Here is an 11100-nt window from a genome sequence, read left to right as displayed (position 1 = left end):
AGTCTAGACAGCATATTAAAAAGCAGGGACATTACTTTGCCAACAAAGGTCCATCTAGTCAAAGCTATGGTTTTTCCAGTAGTCATATATGAAATATGAGAGTTGGACTATAAAGAAAGCTGAGGGCTGAAGAATTGATGCTTTTGAACTGTGGTGTTGGAGAAGACTCTTGAAGTCCCTTGGACTGCAAGGAGATCCAACCAGTCCATCCTAAAGGAGATTAGTCTTGAATATTCTTTGGAAGGATCGATGCTGAAGCTGAAGCTGCAATACTTTGGCCACCTAATGCGAAGAACTAACTCATCAGAAAAGACCCTGATGCTGGGAAAGATTGAAGGCAGGAGAAGAAAGGGATGACAGAGGATGAGATGGTTGGATGGCATCACTGACTCAATGGACATGAGTTTGAGTAAACTCTGGGAGTTGGTGATGGACAGGGAGGCCTGGCGTGCTGAAGTCCATGGGGTTGCAAAGAGTTGGACATGACTGAACTGAACTGAACAAGGTGAGATTGACCCATGCTATTCTATCACTCCATAAACTATCTTAAACAACAAATCTGGTTTTCTGACATCACCTATGTGGCCAACCGTCATCAACTCTTACTTTCTAGGATAAAAAGAAAACCTACTCAAAATATTACATACTGAACTGTCTTCTCCAAGACTCTCCTTTCTTGAAAGCTATAGTGATTTTCCATTTTTGTTATCAGTCCTGTCTGGATGAGGAGAGTTGTGGTTCATGGGCTAGGTGTCTGCTTTCCAGGTTGTACTAACGATTCAGAAAACAAATGAATCTGCTATTGCTGCTGCTAAGTCGCTTCAGTTGTGTCCAACTCTGTGCGACCCCATAGATGGCAGCCCACCAGGCTCCCCCGTCCCTGGGATTCTCCAGGCAAGAACACTGGAGTGGGTTGCCATTAATCTGCTATTAGCCAACCTCTAGTGCACCCACATGCACACATACCCACTTTAAGAGGGAGTGGCCGTTAATCCACATTTATTGAACACTATATGTAGAAAATATGTCTGCTCTCATTTCCATATAAGAAATAGGTAACATCCAGGCAACTCAATCAACAAGGAAAAGACACAGTGATGCATGCTACGCAGAGAATTCAAATAGGCTATCGTCACCGAGTGGCCACTGTCAAGGGTGGGGGAGAGAGACTTCTCTGAGGAAATATTGGTAACACTGAGGCTGAGGTATGAACAATGACTAGATTACTCCACATCGGTACCTACAGCTGAATTTAGCCTGGAGCGAGTCATGACCGTGTATAGGAGTCTTATTTGAAATTCCTGATCATGGCCCTCTCTGGGATCCTTGACACTGCTACAATCCTATAACCTTTCTCTATTCCATTTCATTCCTACTATTAATATTTCTTCAAACCCGCAATACTTTCCTTTCTTCCTCTCTGCCGAGGCCCCTGCTTCTTATCTCACCGAGAAAGCAGAAGTGATCACGGGAGGTTCCGCAGGCCCCACCGCCAGGCCCAGCTGTAGCACTGCCATTTCTCCTGGAGCTCCAGATGAATGTTTTGACTTCTCCGCAAGGCTACTCGTTCCCCTCTGCTGCAGATCAGCTGTCCTCGGCTTTACCCTAAGACCTGGCTTCAGCCCCACCCCCTCTCTCCTCCACCTTCCACTTGTCCTTCTCTCCCTCATCAGTCACCACCCCAAACTGCCTGCACGTGGGAACCCTGTGTTCCTGCCGCCCCACCCCTGCATGGAGGAACAGCCCACCTTCCTATGCTGATGGTAAAGCCCACCAAGCTCTGGCCTGGGTCTAGTATGGCTTTCTCTGCCTCCGCCATCGCCCTCTCATGCTGCTGCGGCCACACTGGTCTCTCTGCTCCTCCTTGTGCCTGGCATGGCACATGTCTACCTCAGGGCCTTTGCACACCTTCTTTTTTTTTTTTTTACCCTGCCTTGATCTAACCTTCTTCAAATCTCTAGGCGACTCACTCTCTCACCTTTTGAGTTCTTCGTTCCCATGTGTCTTGTGAGATGCTCCCTACACCTTATTAAAAAACCCTCACCTGTCATTCGCTATCTCTTCGCTACTTTCATTCTTCTCTTTCAAATCTGTCACTTGAAGTACCAAATATTTGTATATTGTATTATTTACATATTTTATTGTCTGCCTCACATACTCCACTAGAATACAGTTTCTGCAAGGGCAGGATTTTGTTTTCAACACTTAGTTTCCCATTTTGCTTGCTTTTCCTCTATGATTGCATTAACATCACAATGTAGGGGAGAAAAACTGGTGCATGTATAGGGTGTCACTAAATGTTGGTTGGAAGAACTGAATGCAGGTGAGAAGAACTAGTCTTGCAAAGATCACTGGAAGGAATATTCCAGGCCAAAGGAATGGGTCATGCAAAGGCCCCTCTGAAGAAGAAAAGCTTGGTGTGGTGGAGGAAACCAAAGAACAGTGTGGTTTCAGCCAAGAGGGGGAGGGCATAGTGGTCCAGGATTCTTCCTCCTGAGGAAGTAAGAAGGGACAATGTCTTTCCCAGCTCCTAAGAGATGACTGCCATATCTGATGCTTCTCTCCTTCTGCTAGATACTTAGTGAACTTGTTTCCACTGCAGCAATTCTGGAACATTCTTCATTTTGCTACACAAAGGCTCTTACAGAATCTGTGTGGGACCTCAACACTGCCTTGTTCCTAAAGAATTACACTCTCCTTCATCTTTGCCCATCACATTTTTCTGAGGACCCAGACTTTATTTATTTTTTTTGAGAGTAAACTTTTTCTATTTGATAATTTTAACCTATATGAAAGTTTTTTCTTCCTCTAATAAAGTCAGTTCTAGAGAGGCAGCTATCAGGTCTTCCATTTGTCCCCTCTAACTGGAAAATCAGGTTACATTTTTATTATATAAAACTGATGATTGCTCTCAAATAGAGGAATAGGTCTAATACATAATTCGAGTTTGCTAGAATGTATTGTCAGAAGTGTGAAGGATTTGAGATTTTAATCCTACTTTGAAAGCTAACAAGTTAGCCTGCCACAGTGTCATGGATGTAGAAGAAGATATCAGATTTCTCATCATAGATATAGGACAGTTGATTTTTCAAAGAAATAGCAGTAGCCAGAAAAACTAGCTTTTGCTGCTGCTTTCCTGAGCTTCAGTTCCCAGAAAGCAAGTAGCCTGTAGTGGGTTACTGGCATTGTTATAGGAGAAGAACCCTACATTTTGGAAACTGATTTCTAAAAAAAAGGAAAAGAAAGAAAGAAAAGTAAGTTTAAGTAAGCATGTTTGCCCTTTGTTCCAAATGAGAGCATTCCCTTTATTATACTGATAAGTAACTATGCCTCCCCTTTGCTCCAGGGAGACAAATGGTATCTTCTATAGCTGCTTTCTGTACAAGCATCCTTTAGAAGAATCTAGAATGAAGGCAAGTCAGTGCCTTAGTCACAGAATGTACAGAAATGAGAGAGACCGAGGAGTCATCTCCTAATGATACCTGCCCCTCATTTCTTTCTAAGATTTTTTTTTTTTAATGTGGACCATTCTTAAAGTCTTTATTGACTTTGTTACAACATCACTTCTGTTTTTATGTTTTTTTTTTTTTTGGCTGCAAGGCATGAGGGATCTTAGCTCCCCTGCCAGGGATCGAACCCAAACTCCCTGCATTGGAAGGCAAAGTTTAGCCACTGGGCTGCCAAGGAAGTCACCCTGCCCCTCATTTCTATACCATCCTGACTTCTGATCAATTTCCTGTATGCCACTATGACAACCACTCTCCTATGTGACTGACAGGCTGGGACCAACCTCTTTCATGTGTCTCAGGTGCCATTTCACTGAGACTATTAGCAACAGAACTCTAAGTGGCAGTAATGACCTTGACCATGGCCTCCAGAATCCCAGACCCAACCATCTGAACAAATCCCACAGACCATCAAGGTTTACATTGGAACATCAGATAGCATCTGAAGTTTCTGTATCAACCTTTCTCCCTAGGTTCAATGGGAGGCATTAACACTGGCACTGACTCAGCCTTGGTCTGCAAGGAGAAAGAACAGGGCAATCGGTCCTTTGTAACAACCCAGACCAGTGAGCTGAAACTGAACTGTGGTCTTCCAGGGTCAAGTCTACATCACTGGCCACTTCAGATAAAATCAGGGACAGATTTTACCATTTCTAAATGGAAGATCTCCAATGCACAGCCCACTTCCTGCAAGTTGCATATAAATCACGTGTCAGTTACCCCTCCAGGAGGCTCCTTTGATTAACCAAGAGCAGTCACATTTTGGAAAGATGTGAGGTCATGTGAGAGCTCTCTTGACCACATGTAAGGTGTCTTCAGGAAGGAGCCAAGAACTTCTTGTCTTCACCCAAGAAACACAGACATCAGAGGACATGGTACCTCTGGAAAGGAGGTGTGTTTACATCACTCAGAATGTTTCTGAGTGGTACCTACTCCAGTTCTTTGGACAAACGTTACCAGGGTCTGCAATGAGGCCTCCAAGCTGGCTGGTGGACACTACGGTTTCCAGTCCCATTTGAATAATGTAAACAATCCTTGTTTTGGAGGAATTACTTGAGGTTATTAAAACAAACAGGATTCTCTGGGGCCCACCCAGGTACAAAAACCTTTCCATGTTCCCCATTTCTTGTTTGTAGAAAAAAGGTTTAGTCTCTTGGGCCTTCTCTGAGTTCCAAAAGGCAGATTCAAGCAGTTACTAATTAGAGAAGTGAGAGAATGTGAAAATGAATGGAAAGCAGTCAAGAAACAACAGTTTGGCTATACGATAGAGTTCCAGCTCCTCCTCAAAGGACATACATGGCAAACTTGGCGTTTTGCAGGAACTAAGTCCCTGATCCAAATGGAGGATCATGACTCTGCTGAACACAAGCACTAGATCCTCGACTGGTTGGGACCAGAAGGTTGACGATGTTGACTGCAAAGCATAATTCTCACCATGCAGCAATCAGAACGGTGCACAAGCTGATCTTGTATCCTGAGACCCACCCCTTTTCCCTTTATATACGTTACACCCTGGCCAGCCAGCAAGATGGATCTGAGACAAACCCACATCTCCCATGTTCCTGGTCCAGTGCCCTCTTGATTAATAAACCTATCTCTACTCCAGACTCAGACTTTTTGGCTTGTTGTACCTTATTATTCTTCGGACATACATGAACTTGAGTTTGACGACAGTGAGTTCAACGTGTGAATGAAAAATGTTGCCTTACTCCTGTACTCCTGCCTGGAAAAATCCCACGGACAGATGAGCCTGGTGGGCTAAAGTCCATGGGGCTTCAGAGTCAGACACGACTGAGCATGTGTGTCTATTCTATCCGTCGATAAAGGAGGTTGCAGCCGCTGAGACATTACATATAGAGCTGCCCCAACTGTGAGCCCTGAGGGAACTCAGGACAGAATAAAATGCCCGCCATCAAGTCATCAACCACCACAGCACTGCCCTTCAACCACACACACCCACACCCCCACACACCCACCCCCGTGGAGACTAAGGATGAAAAAAAAACGATACCGGCCCCAGATCACTGAGGTGCCTCTCAGCACTCACTAGAGGGTTTCAGCTCAACCAAACCATCAGTGAACTAGGCCTACCCGTTCAGAATGTGAAACCTACCAAGAGCTCTCAAGTCTATGCAGAAGATTCAATTACTCTCCCAAAGCCCGCGAACCGCTGAGGCAAAGGGAGGAACAGCTGAATCCAACTGGTGATCACTGGCTGTAAATCTCCAGCTCCTGTTCACTTTCAGCTTACGGTGTAAGCCTCTTGTATGGAGCCCCTGGATCTCTCACTGCTCTTAGTTTTAAGCCTGTAACCAAGCCTGCAATTTTCCTTTCTGCTTCTGAGACACCATCTTATTTCCAGGCCGGCCAGGGCAGGACCAGGATGAAGGCGGCAGGGAGGGTGGGGAGAAGGATGTACAACGTTCACCCACCAGTGACTAGACGTTCAGACACAGAATCACCAACAGAACACAGCAGGCTCCCAAGGTCTCAGGAGCTTCCCTTCCCCACCCTGAACTCTTTCCAAACACCGCTAGCTGTTTCTCAGCACCTTTTTCTTCCATGAGCCTGGAGAGGATAGTACCAGAAGAGTCATTTTTCGGCCAGAAAAATCACTCAGGTTTGATTTCCTCCCCTTTCAGCAACCCGCAAGCACACACAGGTGGGTGGACAGAGTCTCTGCTTCCCCTTTTCCGACGGGGAGACCTCAGAGCTACCTCTAAAATTCTTTCTACTTCAAGTAGCTGAAGTCAGCAGGGAGGAAGTGGGGGATGGAGACCATAGAAAAGATAGGCCCTGGGCCGCTGCTCAAGGCCTCCTTCTTACCTTCACTTTCCAGCAGCGCAGCAGCTGCCCTGGTTCGACAACACGAACTCCCGAGGTTCTCAGCCCGCCGGGTGCCCTGTTTCGGGGGGGGTGAGATGTTCTTGCTCGTACCCTGGGAGCCGCTGGCTTGTATCATGGAGCCAGCAGCGCAGTCAGGCTGCCGTCCAGCCGGGACCACCAGGACCACCAACCAGGCCGCGAGGTTCGGCCTACTTCCGCTTGGCAGCAGCTTTTAAGGGCATCCTCTTTGATGGGTGGTACCCCGGCCCCGCTGCCAAGCTAACACCTCTTAACCACTTGCCTCATTTCCAAGCGACGGCGAGGGAAGTTTCCCGTGGTGGTGAGGCTGACCCCAATAGTAAACCTAAATTTAGATCTCCTGGGGAAGGAAATGGCAACCCACTCCAGTACTCTTGCCTGGAAAATTCCACGGATGGAGCAGCCTGGTGGGTTACAGTCCATGGGGTTGCAAAGAGTCGGACACCACTGAGCGACTTCACTTTCACTTTCTTGGGAGAAATTTCTCATTCTCCAGCGGGTGTCTTTTATCCGTCTTCTAAATCCAATCCAGGGCAGTAAGATCCAGAAAACTAGTCAGCGTCTCTGCTATGGTTTCCCCCAGGAGTTTCATTGTCTCAGAGAAATCTGCCTGGGAGGGCTAACGTTTCCTTACCAAAGCGAGAATCCACTGCAAGCAAACAAATACAACCTCAGAGTCCTTGCCCGTTGCCTTCCAATAGATCTAGAGTGGCCACCCCGTGTTTCTGAGGTTGAACTTCTAAGAGGCTCAGCGGCTGCCTTTCTACCTTAACAAGCTCCGCCCCGTAACGTTCCAAGGGAACCAGCCCAGGTTTTAACAATTAGCTCTTTCTCTGCAGGCATGGGTGCTAGGTAGCTTCAGTCCTGTCCGACTCTTTGTGACCCCATGGACTGTAGCCCGCCAGGCTCCTCTGTCCATGGGATTCTCCAGGCAAGAATACTGGAGAGGATTGCCTTGCCCTCCTCCAGGGGATCTTCCTGACTCAGGAAAAGAACCCGTGTCTCTTGTATCTCCTGCATTGGCAGGCAGGTTCTTTACCACTAATGCCACTAATGCCTTCATTTTCTCCCCTTTCACACTCAGCGTAGTCATACTCGTCTATAACTATTTTCTGAAAGTGTCTGGAAAATTTTTCCTGCCAAGGTGAACCCTAACTCCTATTGTTACAATGCAGCAGACCTGAACTGACCATCAGATCCTCAAGGAAGTTCCTCTGTCTCCAGGAAAGTTAACTACAACACCACAACACTTAGGCAGCAGTGTTTGAACCTGTTGCCTGGGACTCATCCTGTGACCACCTGTCCTTACAAAGGGGAAGGGTCATTTATCATCCAGTTGCTCATATCATTTGTCAACAATTTCACTACCAATTCCCATGGGCTCCCCTTGAATCTTGTTAGTTAGCCCATGAAGTCATCACTCTTATTTTCTAGAAAGGCATCTCTGTCTCTTAGCCCACCCTCATTACCCAAACTGTCAAGGACTGTGAAGGGTCTGAAATGTTACCCTACTTGTAAACTAACAATTTACCCTCCCAGAGTGGCAGAGATACTGGTGGGTGGCCTGAAATTCCAGGCCAGAGATGAAAGACGATATATTACCTAAAGCAACAGTAGTAGCCAGACTGTCTGCATTTTCATGCCACTTCCCTGAGCTCCAGTTCCCACAGGGCACCGCAAAGAAGGCCAGATGACCCTCCAAGTGCTGTGGGTTGCACTACAGGAGAGGACCCCAGAACCCCACTTCTGTAAAATGGGCAATAAGCCTGTCCACCCTTGGCTCCAAGGAGACAGACCCCTCCCTCTGCCAAGGTTGTCAGCAAACTTGTCCCTAGCTGCATAGAGACCCTCCCTCTATCGCTAAAGCTGTTCCTTGAACACATAGTACAGAACAATCCAGGCCTAGCTCAGAAGACTTACAGAAACACAGGAGTCATGGCACATTAGCTCTTTGTGGCTTTTCCCTGACAATAGCACTTGGAAACTGCATAAATAATGCTTTCTCCTGAGGATGAGCCTACTTCAGAGCAGTTCTGCTTTTATGACTACGTATCCCCAGCCTGGGCCACCTGCTCCCTTGCCAGCCTGCTCTACTGAGTGTAGAAATTCGAAAGGTGCCTCCTCAGTAATTCATGTGCACTTAGACCTGCATGCACAGTAGTAATGACACTTCTAAACACAAAAAGCATGGAAAATCTTGCTTTTAATTTGATACAGTTTTCCTTAGCTTCTATCGGCCCCCCGAATAGAAAAAGGTGGCCCAGTGTCCTCCCTGAATTAGCTGTTTCTCAAGTACATTTAATTCAAAATAATCAATACGCCCAAATGGCGTTATTTCAGGATGCAAGACCTGCTGAGATACAAATTTAGGAGCTGTCAGTTTACATATATACTGAAAGCCATGAAAGTGGAAGACAGCACCTAGGAGAGTTGAGTAGATGTTTGCAGAGACCCCCAAGGACATTCAACCCTGAGTCTTCAGGAAATAAGGAATCATCCATCAGCTATGGTGACTGATACGGGGCTGGGCGGTAAAGCAGGAGAACCAAAGAAATGATGCTCTGGAAGCCACATGCAAGGAATGTTTTAAAAAAGAGAGATTCATAATCTGATTCAAAGGCTGCTCTTGTCACGACGACAAGGAATCAGAGCTGCTCACTGGACTTGCCAATGTGACGGTTCTTGGTCACCTTGACAAGTTCAATCAAGTGGCTTGGGGGAAACCCTGGCTGAAATCAGCTCCAAAGACACAGTGAGAGTATCTGGAAACAGTGACATTGGACAACTCTTGAACATATTTTTCTGTTAAAAGATACAAAGAAACAGGTAGTACCTAGAGGAGTACATATTGTATTATATCCTGTTTTGTCGCTAAGTCTGGTCTGACTCATTTTGTGACCCCATGGACTGTAGCCCACCAGGCCCCTCTGACCATGGGATTCCCCAGCAAGAATACTGGAGGGGGTTGCCATTTCCTTCTCCAGGGGATCTTCCCAACCTAGGGATTCATGTTGCATCTCCTGCATTGGCAGGTGGATTCTTTACCACTGAGCCACCTGGGAAGCCCATGTAATATCTTAGGTGAATATTTAAAATGATACAAGAGGTAGCTCGGGCACTGGTGCAAACAGAGAGGTAGATCGTAGGGTGATGTGCTGAGCTGGTGAGAGTGTGGGGTCAGATGGAGGGGCTGGTCTGGGAGAGGAGCAGAGAGGGGCAGTTTTCCCAAGAGGAAGGGACAAGGTTTAGGGGGAGGAGCCAGTGTGGGGGTTCTCTTCTGATTCATATGATTTCCTCCATGAGATAGGGAGTGTGGACAGAATGAGAAGGTTTAAGATTTGAGGAGAAAAGAGAAGCTGTGAAATAGTCATGGGGGTGGAACAATCGTGGCATGAGGCGAATATACTGTGATTTCGGGGCAGCACTGAGGGCCCACTCACGTGTGCAGGGCTTCCCTGGCGGCTCAGCTGGTAAAGAGTCCGCCTGCAATGCGGGAGACTGGGGTTCCATCCCTGGGTTGGCAAGATCCCCTGGAAAAGGGAAAAGCTGCCCACTCCAGTATTCTGGCCTGGAGAAGTCAATGGACTATACAGTCCATGGGGTCGCAAAGAGTTGGACACAACTGAGTGACTTTCATTTTTCAAGTGTGGAGGGACACATTGGATTGATGTCATTCAGAACAGTCTCGAGTGTGTTTCCTCAGCCAATTCCAGCTGCATGGGCGCAGCAGAGTAAGCAAAGGATTTCTAATTGGGTGTTTCGATTTGATGTATTTCAGGACATGTTTTTAAAGGAGCATGGAATCTAGAATGTTGGGAGGAAAGAGAAGACTCGAGGGAGGCAGTCCAGCAGGACCTTGGGCTGAGATGAGAGAAAACAAGTCCTACGGTGCAGGTTTTCATGCACTTGTTTCTTCCTTGCTAGGGAATAAATAATTCCCACCCCATTACCTTCACAGCCATGCTAACGACCTTCTCAGATGGAATTCAGCCTCTCTTGAAGGGAGCGCTCTCCCAGCTGCCTCCTCCTAGGTCAGGGAGACTGCTTTCCAGTGTGAGCCTGTGCTAAGCACTCTGCATCCTTCATCATTTCAATTCCCACAAAGCCTGGCAGGTAGACGTGTTTATTGCTATTTCCATTTAGCAGATAAACAACCACCAAAGCAAGAGGGAGAAAGGGGAGGTCACTGACCCTGGGTCACACCTGTTTCTGGGTCTAAGTGCAACCAGCTTTCTCTTTTTCAAAATCTGTGGCTATAAACCCAACACTTAAAAAAAAAATTCAATTTGAGTATGTTTTAAAGCTCTTACTGTCTTTGTTCAATGATTCACATATTAGGAAGCCTTCAGTCTAGCGGAGATCTGAAGAGCTAGACAAGGCCAAGATTGCATAGGCAGAGAGTAGCAGGCAGCAAAGCATGTCGGTTATTGCAAGGTGACTTTCCTTCTTCGAGATGGCAGTGGTCTCTCAGGCAGATAATCTCATTAGAGCCGATCAGGTCATCAGCATAGATCAGTCCTAATTGACTGGTTTAAGATTCCATTTCTCAGAGATCTGAAAGGAGGGCTTCCCTGGTGGCTCAGATGGTAAAGAATCTGCCTGCAGTGAGGGGGACCCAGGTTCAATCCCTGGGTTGAGAAGATCCCCTGGAGAAGGAAATGGCAACCCACTCCGTTATCCTTGCCTGTGAAATCCCATGGACAGAGGAGCTTGGTAGGCCACAGTCCAT

Source organism: Dama dama, chromosome 32, assembly GCF_033118175.1.
Source record: "Dama dama isolate Ldn47 chromosome 32, ASM3311817v1, whole genome shotgun sequence".
Classification (NCBI taxonomy): domain Eukaryota; kingdom Metazoa; phylum Chordata; class Mammalia; order Artiodactyla; family Cervidae; genus Dama; species Dama dama.
The sequence above is the reverse complement of the archived record's forward strand: the minus strand, read 5'-3'. Positions refer to the sequence as shown.